General features: G+C 46.4%; 1 protein-coding gene across 1 annotated transcript in view; it reads right to left on the reverse strand.

The window, feature by feature from the left end:
* ZBED1 (zinc finger BED-type containing 1) overlaps window positions 1-5,943 on the reverse strand; it is a 50,431-nt gene extending 44,488 nt beyond the window's left edge. The window contains exon 1 of the mRNA XM_072994408.2: window positions 4,804-5,943. The gene's annotated coding sequence lies outside the window, so the exon portion shown is untranslated. The remainder of the gene's footprint in view (window positions 1-4,803) is intronic.
* Window positions 5,944-6,778: the final 835 nt, after the last annotated feature.

Raw genomic sequence — 6,778 nt, forward strand, 5'->3', positions numbered from 1 at the left:
CCAGAAGGCTTTTAATTGAAATAATATCAACTGTGGGTCCTGATGGCAATTTTATAGAGCATTGAATTTTTAATTGTAATTTAATTCTTTTAACTTTTATTCAAATTGTTGTAAGCCGCCCAGAGACCTTTGGGTAGTGTGGGCAGCATATAAGTTAAATAAGTAAGTACGTTTTCCCAGCACTACTGTCTTTTCCAGGGACTCTTGCCTTCTCATGATAACACCCAAGTATGACAGCCTGAGTTTCATCATTGCGGCTTCCATTGTTGCTTCCTCTTGGATGCACACCTAACAAGGGGTTTTGAAAGACTAATTCAGTGTAAGTGTACTTTATAAGTGGACTGAGAGCAGTGCTGACAAGAGGCCAGATTCCATTACAAGTCTGGTCTCCTAGAGGAGAAACTCAAGCTGGAATGGTCACAGCTGAGACACCAGACTATGCACCCGTCCTCTCCAGAAGTCACAGTTGCATCAGCAGAAGAGAATGGATAGTTCCAATGATGATGAGGCAGAGAAGCTCCTTAAGGGCAGCTACTGGACAACAGTGGCATTGGAAGGCGAGACGGGCAAAGGACCTTTCACAGACAACAGCACTGACAGTCAAGCATTGGCATTCAAGTATACACTTTACAAGTGGACTAACTGGCATTTTGAGTTACAAAGATAAGGCAGAAAATGATGGGAAACATCTCTGTCAGATCTCAAGGAGCCACTGCCAGTTAGAATAGATGGTATCAGGCTAGACAGGTGAATAGTCTGATCTTGTATTAGGCAGCTTCCTACATCCCTGTTGCAGGAATTACATAAGTAATTCATAGATCATTTTTTCCAGTTAATGCTATTTGACAAACAGATGAATGCAAATGAGACAACAGGATACAAGTGCCCCAAATACAATGCTTAACTCAAACATCATTTTATTTAATTATATCATCAGGACAGAACAGAAAATATACCATCTATAATTCTAACTAACCTTCCCAAAAATATTCAAGACAGTTCCTTGTTCTCTGGGCATATACTGGGTGTTCCGCATAGAACACTTACTGGCTAGATAGTAAAAGATGGGTTTATATTTAACAATATACATTCTCGCCATAGTTGTCTACCAAAAACATATAGCAGAAGAGAAAATCTTATTGAACATACTCATTCAACCTTATATTTAAATTCTTTTAACACTGTCCTTGATGCTCTTGCTTATATTAAATTACACTGGAGTTGGCCCACTGAATTAATGCACATTTAGAGTCAACTCCTTCATAAGTTCCATTGAGTCAAATGGGCCTACTCAAACAGCAACTTACTATGCTAAAATAAATTGCAGTTAGAGTAGACCCATTTGGCCCATGGAGCTTATGAGGGAAGTTGAACCACCAAATTGTCATTGATTCAGTGGACCTGCTCTAGAGTGATTTACTATGCTAAGTAACAGGATTTTGGCTACTATGTACAGTGGACCCTCGACTTACAGACGGCTCGACTTACAGACTTTTCGAGTTACAGACTTCTCTGGCTGCAAAATTTAGATTCGACTTGCAGCCAGAGAATCGACTTACAGACCAGAAAAAACCAAAATGGAATAAAAATAGAATAAAAACCACTGGTTATGGGATTAATCGGTTTTCAGTGCATTGTAGGTCAATGGAGATTCGACTTACAGACTTTTCGACTTGCAGCCACCATTCCAATATGGATTAATTCCTTAAGTAGAGGGTCCACTGTATTAAAGCAGTGGTTCTTAACGTTTGTTACTCGGATGTTTTTGAACTGCAACTCCCAGAAACCCCAGCCGGCACAGTTGGTGGTGAAGGCTTCTGGGAGTTGCAGTCCAAAACTCCTGAGTAACCCAAGGTTAAGAACCAGTGTATTAAAGGAACTTTGTTAAGGTTTCATATGAAAATGTTTCTTCATATCAAGATTTTGCAGTAATATTAATGGTTTGCTCCCATATGTGTTTACTCAGAATTCTCTCTCTCTCTCTCTCTCTCTCTCTCTCTCTCTCTCTCACACACACACACACACACACACACACACACACACACACACACACACACACACACACACCAGGGAGTGCAGTGAATCAAATTTTGTTAAACATGCATAGGATTGGGTTGCAAGATTGTAAAATTATGATTCAAACACTGCAGTTTTACCTACAAGTAAGTATAACTGAATTTAGTGAGAATTTCTTCTTTAAAAAACTCTATTATATTGCAGAGTAAAGGCACTAACTTGGATAATAAGTCCCATTTATTTTTTAATAAGGCTCCCTTCCAAGTAAATGTTAGGAAGCAAAGCATTATAGGTTGCAACAATGTATTGGTAAAGGTTTCAAGATACATAGTGTCACACCACAAATATTTATGAAGTTCATATTCAGTGAGTGTGGATTATAAATTACTTTTCTCACTTGAATATGTTCTAATCTATTGCAAAAAAGAATGTAAAGGGATTTCCTTAGTAGTGAAATCATAAGATATATGCAAATTGTCTACAGATGAAAAACAATTTAGCTGTCCATGCAAATGTGTTTCCTCTTGTGTCATGTCTATATGTTCACTCACCCACCAGCAAAAATAAATTAGTACTTTGCTATTTTTTAAAAAAAAACAATCATTGAGATACAAAAATACCATCTTTAACATATATTAGTCATATTATTCTTTCTGTTATTCAACACCAGTTCTCTCCATCAGAAAGTGAACTTGCACGGTCTCTATTGACATAAACAGAATCAATGCAAAGCTATCAACATACTCTTGAGTAATTCTCATTCATTTCAAACCAAGTTTATGCAGTTGAACATATCCATTTGTTATGAAATCAGTACATAACATCTGAGCGGTCTTACATGTGTTAGCAAAGGGCTGCTGTTGCCCTTTGGAGAGAGTCACATGGTGTTCTAGATAATGTAACACAGAAAGAGCAAAACACTGTAGGAAACTGATTTAAAGAAAGATGGGCTAATTTTTTTTTTTTTTTTTTAAACCTGCTCATGGCCTTTTACTTGTTCAGTCTTGAACAGCAGGCATTTCAGCTGGAGAAAGATAAGACAAACAAATGGATTCAGCAATATAGTTGCCGGGCATGTAAACACTTACGGCACTGCTGCTGCAATCATAATAGATGGTAGGCTGCATTGTCAAGACTGATCAATCCTGCAGGACTTTTCAGGTGCAATGTGGGCTGCAGCAAAGTGAATGGATATCACTTTACAAGGAAAGGTTTTATCTCCCCCTTTAAAAACAATATAAACAAGGCTTTGGAGAGAAGTCACCTTCAGGCAATGTAATGCAAGGCCATCTCAGATCACAGAGCTGTACAGCTTTGACTACATGGGGATCTTTGCAGAGTGTAAAACAAAAATCAATGTACCTCTTGCTTCCTTCCTCCAAGTGTCCCTCTTCATTGGTGCAGATGCTGTGTGAGACAGAGATAGTGCCTCTTCTTTCACACAGCATGCAGCCACTAATTAACAGGAATACAGCCTCTGGTCTGTGCTCTCATTCATAAGTCCTTTTCAGTCAGCCACAGAAATAGTACAGTAGGAAGGTTTATTGCCACTATCTGACCCTCCATTTCAGAGAGACATCTCACTTTTGATCTTCTCCTTGTCATTGGGACTGATATTCTCCCTCCCCCTCTTTTTACAGCATGCTAGGCTGATGATATACTTTCATCATCACAAGCTTTTGTGTGGATCGCCACATTATCTCTATCCTGTGGAAGCCATATAGGAAAGCCAATGTGTTTCCCATGGTATCCCCCAATGTTCATCTACTCTGCAAGTGTAAACACATCAGGTAGAAGCCTCCTCCCACTGAATTCAGTGGTAAAACTCCTGTGGATTTATTTTAAGGGAATAGGATTGCATCAGCTGTCAATACAGCTTGAGGAGGGAGGGGTGATACATTTAAAAACAGAATCTTGGCTGTTTTCCAGAAAGGATACATCCAATACGTTCTTCTCTTTCCCATACCATTTCAAATGCTTTGGACAGAAAACAAAGCAAAACCCAGCAATCCCCAAATTCATCACTGGGCATTTTAAAAAAATGCAAATCGATTCAGGATGGTTGGTATAAGAGCCAAAATCTTTCTAGAGAGTTTATGCCATGCAACATGTTTGCCCCTTGAATCTTGCACACACAAGCCCTGATGTTCAGGTACCTTTTCTATTTTCCACCTTCGAAATTCACAAAGCGCAGTTGTTCCTTCTGTCACACGGGCTTACCTTTATGGTCTGTTTAGCAATGCAGTTACCTCCTGCATACCAATTTGGCGGCTGCAAAGACTAAAAGTCCTTGTGATAGCAGCCTTGCACCTTCTCAGTCACACGCACAGATCCTGGGCTTTTAAAAAGGCAGACTTTGAAGAAGAGGGGGGGGGAACACCATCAAAGCTTTTCGTCTTGCTTAAACAGCCACTTTTTGCGTTCCTTTTTTAGTCCTACCGTCTTCACTTAATGAAAAGCTAGTGAGCATAGGATCCATAGCCTGTGTCTAACAGACAGAAGACACCTTGTATTCCTCAAGATTTAAAACCGCAAGGAAAACACAAACCGGAGAAGAGCTAACAAGGGGACGGGCAGCCCCCGTCCTTATAAATACAGGGTTAGACGGAGGAGTATACGAAATAATCACTCGAAACTGCCAGCCTGACAATGGAGCACTTTCAAGAGGAACAGATACAGTACACTCAAATGTTGAGGGGTTTTTTTCTTGTTGCTGCAACAAATAATAGATAAAGTTTTGTCTCTTTCCCCGTTCCCCTTCTGTAAAGAAGAAGTGGAGAGACTCACCGGATCACCCTGATCTCTGAAGGTCAATCTCATGGCCAGCTTTGACGGTAGTTCTTCCCCCCAAGGACTCCCGTAGATTTGGTTTTGATCCGGGCAGATGTTTCCTCCTTTCCTCTCTTTCTGCCCTCTGCCCCTTCCGATCCGTCTTCCCAGGTCTAGATAGCAACAAGAACTTGTCCCTCACGCCTCTGCCCAGCAGCATCCCAGATCAGATCCCATGATCGCAATCCACATCTCGGCAGATGTACCAGAGGATCACATAGAGGATAAGGAGGATGGCGAAGATGAACAGAGCCACCAGAATCGCCTTGGTCACAGGAGAGATGAGGGACTGCATGACACCCGTGGAGAGCCGCCGCCGAAGGAGATTAGTTGGCAATTAAGACCGCGTTTAGGAAGTGGCACCCGTGATGGATAACGAAGGCTCTCCCGCAGACGCGGTGGTGGCGGCAGCAGCAACGGCGGCGGCGGCAGCAGCAGCAGTACCACCACCACCACCACCATCCAAAGCAACCCCCACGTCCCCCGGCCGTCTGAAAGAAACCCGCTAAAACCTGGGCTGCATCTGCATTGGTTCGTGCCAAGATGAAGATCAGAGCGCGCGAAGCGGAGCCCGAGGGCAGGCGAGCAAGGTCTCTCAACAACCGCCCCCCCCCCCCGCCGCCTCCCTGCCTCCTCAGGGCGACCAGAGAAGGCGAAAGTAACCCGCGGGGTGTTCACAAGCCGTGGCTGCCTAGATCCCGCGGCAGCCGCCGGTCTCCAGCCGCGAAGACGCTGAGGAGCGCTCCTCGGCGAAGCAGGAGAAGGGGCAGGCGGGGAGGAGAAGTTCGCCTCCGCGCGGCCATGGGCGCCGCCGGGGCTCTCCGAGGGGGGAAACGAGGTGGGAGGGAGGGAGGGAGAGGCGCGAGGATGGATTCTCGCCCCTGCGTTCGCCTTCCCCCCTTCTAGAGCTGCGCCGAGAAGACGCGCCAGCCCGGAGCGGCGGCGCCCGGGGCTCCAAAGTTGGGTGACGCCGGCGCCGCGGCAGCCCCGCAGGTCGGGACAGCAGGTGTGAGACCAGCCGGGTTCCTGGGAAGCTCCGCGCGGAAAGCCACGAAAGGACGGCGGCGGGAGAAGGAGGGCCGGCGGGGGGGGGGGGGCGAGAGAGGAGGGGAAAGGGCGCGTGCGGCGGGCCAGGAAAGGTGAAGGGGAGGGCGAGCGAGCGAGCGCCTGGAAGTGCCTGTCTCTCCCCACCCCACCCCCAGCCCACCCCGCGCGCGCGCCCTTTGCCTGCACCAAGGTGCTTCCCTCGCAGCTGAGCCTGATGAGCTCGGGGGCGGGTGGATGGGAAAGAGGTTGTCAAAGTGCGCCTGTCTACGCGCGGTTCCGCAGCGGAGGCAGCAGCCGGCTTGCTGCAGACGGTGAACCCGCCTGATTAGTATTCCACCCAGCAGAGCTCTCTCGCTCTCTCTTTCTCGCTCTCTCTCTCTCCTTTCCCCCTTTTTCCCGCCTCCTTCCCCCTCCCACACCCCCTCAGCCGCCCGCCCCTCGCGCCTCGTCTGGTCCTCTTCCCTCAAACCTCCCGCTGGGGCAGCCTCGGAAACCTCGGCGGTGTCATTGAGGCTGCGTGTCTCCCCGCGTCTGCTGAGATCGTCATTCAAGAGGAGTGTGAAATGTGGCGGTGGCGGAGTTTGGGGGAGAGGCTTGGAGGAGGGGAGAGGGCATAGGTGGCGATGGGGGTTTGTAAACCCGTCCCGCTTAGCTGACGTCTTCATTAGCTGAGGTCGCTGGGACTACAAGTGGAGCGAGTGGCGGGCGTCCCCCCCCAAACAACAAACAAAAATAATAAATAAATAAATAAAAACAAGATAAGTCCTATATCGAGGGAAGTGTGGCGTCGAAAGTTCTCTGGGGAGGCGTGTAACAGGTGGGTGCTGGCCCAAGATAAGAGTTGCCGCCTGAGGTGAAGGTCAAGGTGGTGCCCCTTCCTCTCACC

Source organism: Pogona vitticeps, chromosome 3, assembly GCF_051106095.1.
Source record: "Pogona vitticeps strain Pit_001003342236 chromosome 3, PviZW2.1, whole genome shotgun sequence".
NCBI lineage: Eukaryota > Metazoa > Chordata > Lepidosauria > Squamata > Agamidae > Pogona > Pogona vitticeps.